Consider the following 14985-nt stretch of genomic DNA (forward strand, 5'->3'; position numbering starts at 1 on the left):
AGATCCTTACAGTATAGAATTGACAATGTAGAAATGTTTGGAGGTGTTTTAATATCTGCCATTCATAGCCTTATAGTATGTGAGGTGGGATTTTTCCAATGTGTTTTTTTTCCCGTTTTTCCACTGGAACAATTAGTTCTCTAGAGACTTGTCAAAATTCAGGTTTTGTTTTGTTTTTGTTTTTTTTCTTCTGATGATGTTCTGATGAGTTGCTAGCCTGAGCACGGCAAAGTGATTTTCTGAATGCTCAGATGTTTACTGAGACGGTGATGAATCGTGTACTAAAAACCTTTGAAAGGCAGGTCTGCTCAGGATATTGTGAATCACAATCTTGATATGGCTCAGGACATTTTGAAGATTGCTATACAACATCCAGACTACCAGCTCATCAAGGCGTCATAACGTGTAGCTGTGTCCCACACATGAATTGGCTCTGAAAGAAGTGCGAAGAGTAAACAGCAATGCATATTCCTGAAATAATTAAGAACAGGAAAATTGCTGAGATGAATCAGTCGACAGGTCTTCCTAGGTCAACACTCAGTCTCCAACAATGGCTAGAAGCCCTGAGAGTGAAAACATTGAAAGACTGAGTACAAATAACATAAGACAAATCAACCAACCAAATTCATTAAAACCATGAGACTGAGGGGAGTTCAAGGCAAAACTAGACATGACAGCAGCTGTTCTGGTATTATTGTTAAGTCTGCCCCCAAATCACTACGAATCAAGAGGGTGAAGCTATACTGAGCATTTAAAGATGCAGGAGGAAGGGGCTTCTCCATTGTGCTTTTCAACCCCAACCTTTGTTTTCCCCCCAAGGTATTTTTATTTCAGTGAAGCTGAGAGTAAACCCTGCTGGCAGAAGAGTGGTGGAAGAATTCAGCACATTAACTTTAAATTATCCCAACTCCTATTTTTATTGTGCTTCATTCTGACATGTGGGTCTGCTACTCTCATGTCCAGTTGGCCTTCACAAGCAAAGATTCCCTGTTGGTTGTGTGCAGCATCAGGTATGCCTCTGAACAGTCAATCAGTGTTAGAGAGGTCATGGTCCAGAGGCCTCTCCTATATGAATATCTCTAACCTTTCAAAAAACGATGTATTATATACTAGGTTCCTACAAGCATTACAACACAAGGGCCTTCTGCCTTGGGATGTATGTTATCCGCAAAATATAGTGATGCTCTTGAGGTACATTGCTAAAGACCCCAGGATACCAGTTGCTGACCTGCTTGGTCACTCCTTTCCTGCCACTAGACTCTAGCTTACCCGACCCTTTGCAGAGCTTTGAGCAATTGGGGATGCTTCCCTCTCTGATTCTTGAACCCAGTTAGCATTTCAATAGCTTGGTCTTCAGTCAGAATGAGGAGCGGAGGGTTAAGTGAGACAATGCAGTTTTTCCAATAAAATTAAGTTTATTTATAAGGCTATTCACAGATTCAGCTTTCAGTTTATGTTGTTTCAGTTTAGTAACTCAGGTCAGTGATTCACAGCCCAAACCCATCCAACTTTCCAGCGCTGATGCAGCTACAATCCAGTCCTGAGGTAAGGGAATGTTTATTCCCTTACCTTGAGGAGGTCTCTGTGACAGCCCCCCAACACTCCCCACTGACGTGGTTGCATCAGCAATGGAAAATTGGATGGGATTGGGCTGTCACTATACCAATTATCTCTCAGTGTTTCTCCAGGATTACTCCAACACTTGTCTTCTCCATCTCCAACCTCTCCAACTCAGACCACTTGAACGAATAGGCAGGAGGTTGTCTATATACTGCCCAACTCCTTCCCCTTTCAGTTAACCATTTGTGGGGAGGGGGCAATTCAAGCAAAAGCACTCCTTCCTACCTTTTTTTTTTTTTTTTTAAACAAACTTAAATGGTTCTGGAGAGAAACCTCTATTTTGAATGCAGCTGACATTCCTGGTCATTGTCGATGCCCTGTATGGTATGGGGCTTTGCATGAAGCAATGCTTACAACAAGAATCATCATTAGATGTTTGTACTAAGACTGAAACCTTTAATTGATTTAATGTGCAAATTAATCAACTAAAGCTTTAATTGATTAATTAGTGGAAGTCAGTTTCAATCAAGGGGGCCAATTTTAATTGGTGAGCCTGATCAAGTGGAGCATGTTGTTTATTTTTCTGAGGTCATTTTAGTTCTGGGATGTTAATGTAGAAATGTGGAACTCCTCTCTCTCTCTCTCTCTCTCTCTCTCTCTCTCTCTCTCTCTGTGTGTGTGTGTGTGTATGAAAGGGTTCTACTTATTTCAATAGTGATAGCTTACGTTTATCAAATTGTAAGTTATATCCTCATGCTGCCATCAGTGTATTAATAAGACAGAAATACAATTTATTTAAATTAATTAAGTGATCAGTTAAAATAGGGATGTATGAAACCTCTCTAGGAAATTTTGCAGTGCTTATCAGCATTCCTTGGGCTGCCCTCAAGATTACTCAGCTGTTTTGCATGAGCAGAAACTTCAGAAGTTGCCATCGGATTCAGTGGCAATAGTTCAAAGGAGGCGATTAATCTACTAAACAGTCTTTAATCAGCCAACAAGCCTAGTTTGCATTCCTGCCTCATTTGTACACCTCCAAAGAGATAAGAGCTCTTCAACCTTTTGAAACTCAATAATGGCATACAGGTTGAACATGCTTTTCAATTTTCCGTGACATAATGCAGTATAATGGTGATGCCTTCGAAAGGCAAATTGCATGTCATAAATTAATGGCTTCTGTTGTTGCTGCATAATCCCGGCTCTATCGTCTAATGGAGAAAGATGTCTCCCCACAACATCCCTATAGCTTTCTTTTCTCGCTCTTATCTCTGCCTGACAAAATACGATCGATCCATCAGCACCTCATGATAGAAGAGCAGTGCACATGAAGTCACTTTCTCCACCCACCTCATTTAGAAAAGGAGCCTTGTTGTTGAACAGCACAGATCAAAAAAAGTCTTTTGTTTACTACAAAGGCCATATCCTGAACTGCATTTCTCAAACTTCTTCCATGTAGGGTTTCACCTCTTTGCTTCAGTTTCAAAAATAATGTCGCTTTTTTCACCAAATGCTGGAAAAATAATGGTACCTATAGTGGGAGAGTGGAAAATTTCAAAGTGCGGGAGCTCTGCACAACACACCCGTAGCCACACCCCATTAGTGTTATGAAGACTAACACTTTAAAAGTCTTCATTAGAGTGCTTTCCTCTGGCACATATTTCTACATTAGAATGCATTGTATGTCATTTAAATAATCCTATCAATACAAGTTCCCAATCCTATTGAGGCCTTGTGTGGCCAGAACTAGCATACCAGTAGCACAAGGCACCTATAGCAGTATAAAAGCCAGGCCACTGTCATGTGCTTCCGGGCCACTGCCACAGATGGGCAGCAATTAGGTATGCACTGGTGCAGCTTCAGATCTCTGTTGGCACTGGTAAGTTGGCATGGGTGGGGAAGGGGAGTTTTGAGGAGGACCAGGTGGGGAAAGTAGTCTGGTGGGGAAGAATGGATCACCACAGCACTGGTGAGGGCCTGCTCTTATTCCTTCTTTCTCCACCTGCCCTGTCCCTTTTTGCCCTTATATCTATATAGCTGACTTAGGTCCAAGGAGGCCCACCAAAAATCGGCAGCTTATCTAAGGGTACATTAATTTTTTTTAATTACCTTTAGCTGGCTGTCCAATCACTCCCCCCACACCACAGCATGCAATGAAGCACCTGTTGGTGAGGCCGCATGCTATAATGTGGCAGGGGATAGGATTGGGTTAATTTTGCCTAGGATTGTAGCCTTAATGTAACATGAGCTACATACTGTCTCTCAGATAGCCCTTGGTAATTATGATGGATTAGCCTTAGATATTAACAAATGCCTTTAGGCCAATTTTTCAGTTTGCCTTGTGCTGAACCTAATGTGGTTCAACTTCTTCGCTCAGGTCCTTTGAAAAATAAAAAGTTTTAAAGGCAGCACCTCAGTGCTCCTGCTGTCAGATAAATTTCAGAGCTTCATTCCCCTTCATTCCCCCTTGAGTACACCCTGGGTACCTGTGATCTACAACTGTCTTGCCAAAATATGGTTATAGAACAGAGTTCTTTCACTGAGGGCTGTCAAATAATCCAAAATTTTTAGTTGATTGATCACCTTCTTGTAAACTAATTAATTAAATATAAACAAATTTGCATATTACTAAGACCTCAAGAGAGACGCTGTTTTGCAATTCTGAAGGAAGCGTGAAACTGCAGTTTGGGAAACAAAAGTTCCACTTATTGTTGGGGGAAAGAATTTGTTACAATTTCATTTTCATTCTCTGTAACACACCTGTACTGACATAGGCTTAAAAATATGCATTCAGGAGGGGCATCCATATCTGGGGGGGGGATCCGACTCCTTGCCCCCACAGATACAGAAAACAATGGATAAGGAAATCTGTGGTTTCAGCCCCTTTAAACCCTCCAAGGGCTTGGGTTTCTGAAACCAGTAGAGGCCATGCACATTCGCCTGCAGCCTCTGCAGGCTTCAGAATGGCCCTGTAGTGCAGAAAAAGCTAAAAAAAAGTAAAAAAGCAAAGAAAAAAATGATATTTTTATGCTTTTTAAGGCATTCTGAGGCCCAGGGAAGCCCTCTCTGGGCCTCAGAATGCCTTAAAAGGAATAAAAATATCCCAAGGGAAATGAGAAATAGTGTTGTGCTTTGTGCTAATAGTGCTTTTTATAAAAAAAATAGTGTTTTTTTGTGCTATGGAATCATTCTGAATCCCACAGAGGTCATAGGCAGACATATGTAGCTTCTGCCAACTTCAGAATGGAGCACAACTCCAGTAACCTTCAAAGTGACCACATTCAGCCAAACTTGGCCCAACCTTCAAAAGGTTCAGATTGGGCCAAGTTTGACTGAATGTGGTTTCAGGAGACTCATGTTAAATCAGACCCATGGATATAAAATCCATGGATAAGTAGGCTCAACCTGTACTTTCATATCTCTTTCCAACTGTATTTGAAACTGGGTGGATGGATGGTGGCCTGGGGGTGTGGTTCAGGCCTGAGATTGGGACAAGAATGGCAGCAGAGGTTGCTGCCAAATCCTATTCCCCCTCCATCTCCTGAAAGCCCTACACGGGTTACTCAAATCTACACCAGCAATTGAGCTAGTGCAGATCTGAGTAGCACCATAGAGGTGCCTGGTCCCAACATGGGGTAAGGAAAGCAATGTTCCCTTACCCAAGAACACCTCCAGCTGGCTCTTTGGCCCCATGGGATACAGCAATGGCTGTTTAGGCCCATCTCCTCTGCTCCTCTGTTCCCAATAATAGTTAAGTCTTCTGGGCTAGCACCACTGAATAATTCACTACTAAATATAAAGAATTTCCATGCGAATTTCTGGCTTCAGGTACAATAGTACCATCTCACAGCCATGGTGTGCTTTATTATTCCAGCCAAAGTATTGCTGAGGGTTGCGATTTTCTTCTCCTTTATTTCATTAAAGTTTATCCTAGCTAGAAATAAGAGAACTTTGGTGAAAACTAAACTACTGGGCAATATGACAACAATGCTGGGTCACATATAAAATGGAAATTGATTCAGCAGTCAAATAAGAAGAGGTTTGCCAAGCAAAGACTGATAAAATCCCCATACACAATAACACAGAGAGAAACCTTCACCCTCCCTCACACCCACACCCACATGTATTGTGATGCTAGATTAATTTATAACATGGTGAGGGAAAAGGAGGGATGTGCTGGGATCATACCTGCTCATAAGTAGCAACTTGACCCTGAAACTCATTGCCTGCTCTAGAGACAAACAGCTCATCAGTGACAGAACAATTTCAAACTGCAGGTGGCGGATTGCATCTTCGAAAGCTACTCTATGGGGGGAAAAACACACTGTACAATTAGAAATGTAGAAGAGAATGCAACAACTCTTGATGATCCTGGAAATTGCAAACTTGGAAATCAAATCTTATGAGGACGTGGCTCATTCTGAAAAAAATTATGCTTAGTTTTTCTCTAGGGTTGTTTTTGAAAGCCATGTGGGTCACCATTATTTCCGGACTCCAGTGATGTACAAATGAGCCTGTTATAGAACCAGAGTTCTATAGAGTTGGTGTCAGAGGGGAATAAGGGGACAAGTACACCCCCCCAAAAAAACTAGCTTATCCCCTCATGTCCCCAGTTTCAGAATGCTTTCCTTTTAATATCAACTGTATATATTAAAAACATTAATATATAGAAGATCAGTTCTCTGTGAGCTCAATTCTGTTTATGTTAGAATGGAAGCATTAACATGAAATCCACTGTTATTTTTTTTCTTCCAGAAACCTAACATGTGGGGCAAAGTTCACCATCCTTCTGAAATGCACTCTGTCATAAGAACATAAGAAGTGCTTTGCAGGATCAGGCCAAATGCCCATCTAGTCCAGCTTCCTGAATCTCACAGTGGTCCACCAGATGCCTCCTGGAGTACACAAGGGATCTGCATCCTGGTGCCGTCCCCTGCACCTGGCATTCTGAGGTAGCCTACTTTTAAAATCAGGAGCTTGCATCATGACTTACAACCTGTCCTTTCCTTGCCCCTCCCAGATTTTTCTTCTTCTTCTGGTGCTACCACTGTAGGACAACCAAGAAGGAGTAACTTTGTTGTTCAGGGTTCTGTAGTGGTTTTGTAGGTCACTTGGGGCTCAATCCTATCTAACTTTCCAGTTCCGGTGTAGCCACAATGCAGCCCCATGGTAAGGGAACACGTGTTCCTATACTTTGAAAAGGCCCCAGTGACTGCCCCTCCACCACAGTATGCCATCCATGGCCACTAGCACAACTGCACGAGCACTGGAAAATTGGATAGGATTGGGTCCGCAGTAGGGTGGAATAGCTTGAACTGGAACCAGACTGGAGCCCCACCTGCAACTTTGGACCATATGATTCAGGGTTTAATGAGCAAAGTTCAACTTTGACTATGTGGCAGTTTCTTAATTGAGAAAATATCCTTATTAATGCACTTGAAACCTAAGGGTTAGATGACCCAATGGAGAGATGAGATTGGATCTCTCTCTCTCTCTCTCTCTCTCTCTCTCTCCTTTCAACACAAGCAGCAGCAGGGGGACTCATTTGCAGTGCCAGAACAGCCAGCTTGCTGAAGCCCTGAGGCGAAACCCAGCAGTGCATCCCCCAAGTTTATCAGCGGTGGTGATGGATGATTGTGGTGGGCAGCAGTTCCTCCCAACCCTCCTGCCTGGCAAAAGGGGAGAATCTGTGTCTGCTGACTGGTATACCACCCCTGCTGATTTAAATTGGGATGGTGAAGGGAGAAATTAACACTTTCTCTCTGTGCCATTTCCTGATTAATGTTACCACCCCTCAAGCTTTCTGTTTGCTTCATTAGAGGAAACTTGCATCTATTCAATAGCCAAAGGGAAAAACTGGTTCTTTTTGAAAATGTACATTCTGTATTTTTTTAAATATTTCCTATTGTAGGAATGTTGAGTCCTCTTTCTGATAGCTGCATTTTCTGGGTCTGATTATATTTAACTGATTACACAGGTCTTAAAAAATATTTTTTTAAGGCCTGTGTAATCAGTTAAATATAATCAGACCCAGAAAATGCAGCTAAAAATATTTTTTTAAGGCCAACTAAAATATATATATATATATATATATATTTAGTTGCCACGGATGTTTGAATGAATTGAGAATATTTTGGAGGTGCTGAACCAAAAATGGCAGTGGTTTTGCCCGATTGGTTCTAGTTTTGGAGGTATGGCGTAGCCACCTTATCATTGGCGGAGCTGCCATTAAGTGAAAGGAGCAAAAGCCCCGGGCGTGGAGCCTCACACGCCTCTAGGACCGTGCAGAAGCCTCTCTGAGGCTCCAAATGCAGTCAGAAACTGTGCTTCCAGTTTGCCAGAAGCACACTTTAAGACTAGGGGAAGCCACAGGAGGCTTCTCCAGTGTGTCCTGGAATCGCACAAGGCTCCGTTTCACTCCAGGTGAGTGGGGGGGGGGCAGATTTGCACGTGGAGGGGCAGTGGCATCATGCGGTGGGGTGCCATCGCGGACCTTTGTCCTGGGGCTGAGGAGGTCCACTACTACATCTTATATGCTGATTCAGGCACTTTCCTCATGAGGAAACCATGACTTCTTCCCAAGGATGTTGCTTCAATCAGCATTTTGGCTGGCCGTGCCATATCTCCAAAACTAGAGCCAATTTGGCAAAACCGATGCCATTTTTGGTTTCAGCACCCCAAATACACCCAAGAATCTTGTGTTTAGGCCTGTGCTATAATTTTATAAGAAACTAGAATTTATTTTAATTGTTTATTTATTATTTATTTATTTTAATTATTCAAATTAATTATTAAAACATAATTTGCTGTATACTGTGATGTAAAAAAAAATAATAAATTGTTTGTAAGAAGCAAGCATCTTTAGTTAAGAGGCAGGAAGCTGAATGCTCACCCTTCCTCCCTGCGCTCACTTTAATCCCCTGAGAACATGTCCACAAACTATGTTTTTATAGTACGTACAGTGTACAAATACATGCACTCAAACTGAGATATTACAAAAGATGAAGACCTGTAGAAAACACCTTTATGTAAATCTATTCGGAACAATTGTAAAGCATTTAACAGCTCCCAGACAGCCTTATTTGTCCATTCTCTTTGCCTTACATCCTTACCATTTGGCGTAAAATGACTTTTGAAAATGTCACCCGTTAATTGATAATGTCAGTTGAAAAATGACAGGCTGAACAGAAGTGCTTTGATCCTAAGAGGCTCACAGAGGCGTGGCGTCAGACAGAAATATTCAAACATTCAGTTACATATTTAGAGAGTGGTTAAATGGAGCCTCAAGGGTACTATACTTTGCCAAGTGATTTGCTTATTAAACAGCTGAGCAACAGTGTCTGTTGAGATGTCCAAGCACTGAAGGGAATAATAAATGGATTTGGGTTCATTTTTTTCCCCATTGATGCTCCCACTATAATCACAGCACAATCCTATGTATATCTTCTCAGAAGTAAGTCCGACTGTATTCAATGGGATAACAACCCAACCCTCCGGCACCGGCATAACGAATGCTGCACAAGCGGAGGCTGCTTTACGGCGGTTGCAAAGAGGCCACCATTAATGCATGCTGTAGGCCCACTGTGGGGAGGCCAGAGTGGCTTCCCATACACCAGCAAACCCACAGAGATCCACCAGATCAGGTAACACCACACAGGGGTTGGAGGAAGACAGAGGAGGGGGTTGAACAGGGTGGGGTGGGAGGAAGAGGGGAGGGGTGGGAGGAACTGAGTTGTGACAGGGTGGGGAAGAAAGCAGATCAGGCCCAGGAGGGGGATGGAATTGGCGGCAACAGCGCACACCAAATCCTGATTCCCTTCTTGGGCCTGCTCCATTTTCTCAGGTCAAAACAGACTTGTGCCAGCAATCAAGTTGGTGCAGGTTCAAGTTGACTCATAGCAGCTGCTGGGGCTTACCCTGGGGCAAGGGAACAAAGGTTCCCTAACCCTGCGGAGACCTCCAGCACCAAAAATGTCTTGTGGGATACAATTATACCAGCACCACAGCATCGCCACAAGGGAATTTAGATAGGACCGGGCTGCCCAAGCCCTATCCTATCCTTCCCCCTGCCAATGTAGTCGTGCCCAAAAGGCATGCACTGTATCTAGTGGGGATTGGAATCTTTAGGTTTTTTTCTCACTCTGCAATGGGTTTCCTCGGACCTGTGCTAGCTCTTTAGCTGGCGCAGATCTGAGGAGAAGAAAAGGGCAGGGAGGTTTGAAAGAGAGGGATAGGATAAGAACATAAGAACAGCCCCACTGGATCTGTCACATGCCACTGGATCCACCCCTTCCTGCTGCCTTCCTCCTCCTTCTCCCTGCCTATCCCCACCACTGGTTTCCCTGGCCTGGCAGACATGGCAGGGTACATCAGCAGGGTTGCAGCACTGCTTCATCCAGCAGCGCTATTAGAATGGCTGCTGACTAAGTGCTGCAGAGCAACTTTGTTCTGCTGTCATAAACCCAACCTAATTTTGTGTTTGTTACAACAGAACTTGCATTCCGCTCTTGCAGCAGCACAACCACAAGTGGCACACTTCTGCAGGAAGCCACCAGTTCAAATGGTTGGTGGCTCTGCATACCTGCCATCACGGAGCCTGGCCTGTGCCAACCCAGGTACATCAGCAGAAGGGGACAGGTCATGGATAGGAAGGGGGAGATTTGAGGCAGAAGGGAGAGTACATGGGGAGGGGAATGGGTTGGAAGGGTGGATCTTGGTCACAAAGGCACATGCTGGATCTTGTCCTTGACTTTCTAGCTTGTGTTCGCAGCGGGTGTGGATCTGAAGAGATTTGTAGGCAACTTGGCAGCCTACTATGAAGTAAATAAAAAAATTTTTGCCTCTAAACTCTGTCACATGATGCATTGGGTGCCATTGGGTGCCAACTCCCTCCACATGATGAATCAGGGTGTAACTTTTTCAGTGTCTGTCTCTTGTGATGTTAACACCATTTCAGGTTCCAAGAAGTTAACACCAGTAGAATTGTGGTTTGGCATCCCACTCAAAGCAGATACTGGTTGCATTTTTCTTCACTCAGTTTCACAAGGCTAACACATTCAGCCTCGTTGAGCAGGATATGTATATGCTTGGAACGATCAGATTCCTTGAGATATTTGTTGGAAAAACTTTTGTGTTGTTTGCTTTTTATTGCCTGCATGTTCTCCTTTTCAGAACGAGAACTGCTGCTGAATTGTCCATTAAATTTTCTCAGCTATTGAGCCTCCTTAAAAAGATTTGCTTGCTTGAGGCAGTATAAAAGGGAAAGGCTGTGAATGTGCTTTCAGCAGCTCCGTTATATAACAGAAAGGAAAATAAAAGTCTATGCACAGCACCACAACATGGTCTATTGGGAAAATCTATTCCCTGGCATGTTGTAGATGATGCTTTGCAAAACGTATCAGGCATCTGCCTGATTTTCTTTTGTTTCCATTGCCACTTATTGCTGGCACCTCAGAAGTACGTAACCATGTTGCGTTTGCAAAATATTATAAGATGGGAGAAAGGGAAAGAATGAATAGAAAACTAATATTGTGGCACCGGAAATTTATTATCACTTTTCTCCTTCACTGAAGATCAATATTATCTGGAGAGAGATAATGGAGGAAATTTTGCCTTCCTTTGAAATGGAAAAGGGTTTGGTCTTGCAGAAAATGTGTGCGCAATAATAAGAGCGGTTGCACTGGCGTCAGAAACAAAATCTTATATGTATAATGGGGGAAAGTCAATAGTTTATCCTAACATGCTTAGCCTCTGTTGGCACTGAAGAAATAAGAAAATAAGGATTCTTTGGAAGTGCTTTGAACATGGAAAGCACCATATAACAGGGTTGGCCAAACTACTGCTCATGAGCCACATGCAGCTCTTTGACATACAATATGCCGCTCGTGGAAACGTGTTGGCTGAGCTCCTTCTTGCATCACAATTACTATAAAAGGTTAAATAAAATTTCCAAGCATTTACCAGGTATAAACTGAGAGTCCAGGGGATTAAAAACTTAAGTTTAATGCTCATGGTGAGTAAAACTATTTAAAAATGTAAGTGCTTCTTAAATATTGCGGCTCTCAAACATCTGAAGTTTATCATATGTGGCTCTTGTGTTACTCAAGCTTGACCACCTCAGCTATGTAAATTAGCAATAAAAAGCACTGTTCCCAGTAGCATAGCGGGGCACAGCACTATGTTTTGCAGGGCACCTCAACTTGCCATGTAAGCTGCCCCTCTCCCTCGCTGTCATAAATGGCCTGACAATCACGAAAACGACACACCACCATCACACATGACTGAACCACTGGTGAAAATGGTCAGCAGCTTTACAAGCATGCCAGACTCACCCCAACACTCTGTCAGACCAGGTAATATGGTGGAAAGGGTTTTATTTGTGGGTGGTTTGGCAGCAATTTGGGAGTGGCTTGGAGTGGGTGGGGTCAGGGAAGAGCAGGGGGTGGAAACAGGTCTGAAGAGGGTGGATCTCAGTGGCAAATGTGCACACTGTAACCCATCCCCAATTTTTCAACCTGCCCACCCCCTTCCTCTCCTTTTATTTATGGCAGCACAATACTGGCATGTGTCCAAGGAGACCCAAAGATTATTAGGTGAACTACCAGGAGGTAAATTAAACCTTTCTCTGGCTCTGATCATCCCCTCACCATACTATACAGTGTGCACTCGTCGATAAGGCGGCATGGTGGGGGATAGGATTGGGCTGTGAAGAGGAGAAGACCTCATACATAGACTTTAAAAGCCACAGTGTGCACACATTCACAAAAACAGACACACACACAGTAGCGATATTAGAAAACTTTGTGCTGGTGGGATGGTTAGCTATGACTAAAGGGATGGGTAAACCTAAACTGGGCAATTTCCAGTTCTGTATTTCAAATGAGCTCCAATGCATTCCCATTCAGAGATTTACAAAGATGTGTGCGATCATCAAAATAATTAGTCCCTGATGCCTTCACATCTTTTACATGTCCATAGAACAGTAGATTGTAGAACTCTGTTTGTACAAAGTTATAAATGAAAGGTAAGTTTTAAAGAGGCGAAGATAAAACAGTGATTCCTCCCACCCAGACTATTCTGGGAACCCTGGAATTCTTGGCAGCCCATCAGTGTAGTTCTAAGAGAATATTGGTAATGGCAGATAAGCTGTCCTAAAAGTAGATTGTTTAACTGCTACTGTTCGAATGGTATGCACAAATTCCCAGGGGAATGCCAGGATATTATAGGATGTGTTTATATGGTGAGCCCAATAGTGAGAAATGACAGGATCCTAGAAAACATTTCCTCTACTCCTCTGCAGTGCTCAGGTGATCCACGCTTGTTGTGGGCTTCTCAGTAGATAAATCCATGTGCAAAGAGTTCTTTGGATGTAGGGATAATGCATCCACTGGGATAACGAATCATGTTATGAATACATAACAATATTCATTTTTTCTTCCCATTAAAAAATAAATAGGACTGCATTTTATTGATGTGTGAACATTATTGATAGTAACAGAGTAAGCAGAAAAAGCCTGCTTTCAATTTTTTAGCCAGTTTTTATAGTTGAACTACAATGGCTGAGGTTTATTTCCTGCTTTTCTGGTATTGTTCTAGTGAGTTTCTTAATGCAGCAGGCAATAAATTATGCATACTGTAAGGCAGGAAAAAAAAAAAAAACATTTCTTGAAAGACAGAAAGAAATAATGTCAAAGATATTCTCAGTTTGGGGATGATAGTCTTGGAAATAATATTGATAGCTCGTGCAGCCCACAACCAGAGCTGTTTACTCAGAAGCAAGCCCCTCTGAATCCAGTGGAGCTGACTCCCAAGTAAGTATGTACAAAAGTCCATCCCAAGTCATGTTAAAGTTGGATAAATCTTGAGAACAGTATGAGAACTATAGGTAGGGCCAGCCTGCTAATGAGCCCTAGTGAAACCTAATGTTCCAGCATTAGATTTGGCAGAGGTAACCACTGCCTTTGCTGGGTACCCCATACTTTTGCCCTCCCTGCCACCTCCAGCCTCTGTGGTTCATTCCTTCTTCTGCCTATCCTGCCTTCTGCTCTGCTGAAAACCGAGAACATGGAACAACAGAGAAATTGAGTGGTCACTCTAGCCAGCCATTTCTCCCTTCTTCCAGTCCCCATTCTTCCTTTTCATAAGGTCGAGTTGGGAGCAAGGACAAGAGGGAGGCAGAGCTGCATGGCTGTGACAATGGCAACAACAAATCCACCATCAGCAAGGAGAAAACGTGATTCTATCCTCAAGGGAATTGGTGATGGCAGTGTACGAGATGATTCCCTGATTCATTAGTTAACAATGGCCACTCCAGTCCCCCAAGGACAACCTGCCCACCCCAGCCAGAGCAAAATGTTTTGGGTGAACCACCCTTCAGACGATGCTTGATGAATATCTTGATTTTCTTTGGTTGGCAACCCTCAGTCTCGAAAGATTATGGTATAAGCCTACAGCACCTGGTATTCCCAGGTGGTCTCCCATCCAAGTACTAACCAGGCCTGACCCTGCTTAGCTTCTGAGATCAGACAAGATCAGGCATGTGCAGGGTAACAGTTGATTTTCTTTAGACCAGGGGTGCTCAATAGGTGGATCGCGATCTACCAGTAGATTGCGAGGCAAAATGAGTAGATCGCGGAGTGCCGACCCCCCCCCTTCAGGTGCCTCTGGGAGGAAATGCCGGGAGTAAGGCCCATTGTACTCAATGGGGCTTACTCCCAGGTAAGTGTGGCTAGGATTGCAGACTCACAGCCTAATCCTAGGCATGTATACTCAGGAGTAAGTCCTGTTATACTCAGTGGGGCTCAAGGTACACCAACATACACTGTACACATAAATGTTATATGTTATGATGGCGTGAACATTGTAAAAAAAAACTCTGGTAGATCTCCGGGCCATGCTGGGTTTCAAAGTAGCTCTCGAGCCAAAAAAGTGTGAGCACCCCTGCTTTAGACCATTTCTTTTCGTCCTTGATTGTCGAACTAGTTTCTAAAGCATTATCTAGCAGTAAGCTTAATGATGTTCATACTCTTTATTTTTATTGTTGCCTGCTAAATTGATCTATCTTTTGTTTAACTATTCAAAAACAGGCCATGCAAAACATGTACATTGTCATCCTATTGCTTGTTAATAATTGTAATCATACAAGAGTTACTGACTAAACCAGGAGAAGCAAGGGCAAATGTTGTTTGTTTGCTTGCTTGCTTGCTTGCTTTTAATCAGACTAATGAACATCAGTAAGGGACTCGCCCCTCGTTGTGCCCCAGGGCAAAGCTCTGCGATGCCGCCCCTCGCATCATGCTACCTTCCAAACTTTCCCAGTGCAACGGAACCTCGTGCAGCATTCTAGACAATTGGAAAAGCATTCTGAGGCTTCCCTGCATTCTTAAGCAAACCTTCTGGGAAACCAGAGGTACTGCTTAAGATCGCATC

The 14985-nt window shown here is 43.1% G+C and overlaps 1 pseudogene; it reads right to left on the reverse strand.

The window, feature by feature from the left end:
• Positions 1-14000: 14000 nt before the first annotated feature.
• LOC136646199 (5S ribosomal RNA) lies at positions 14001-14114 on the reverse strand (annotated as a pseudogene).
• Between the last annotated feature and the right edge of the window lie 871 nt (positions 14115-14985).

The sequence above is a fragment of the Tiliqua scincoides genome, chromosome 3 (genome assembly GCF_035046505.1).
Source record: "Tiliqua scincoides isolate rTilSci1 chromosome 3, rTilSci1.hap2, whole genome shotgun sequence".
Lineage (NCBI taxonomy): Eukaryota > Metazoa > Chordata > Lepidosauria > Squamata > Scincidae > Tiliqua > Tiliqua scincoides.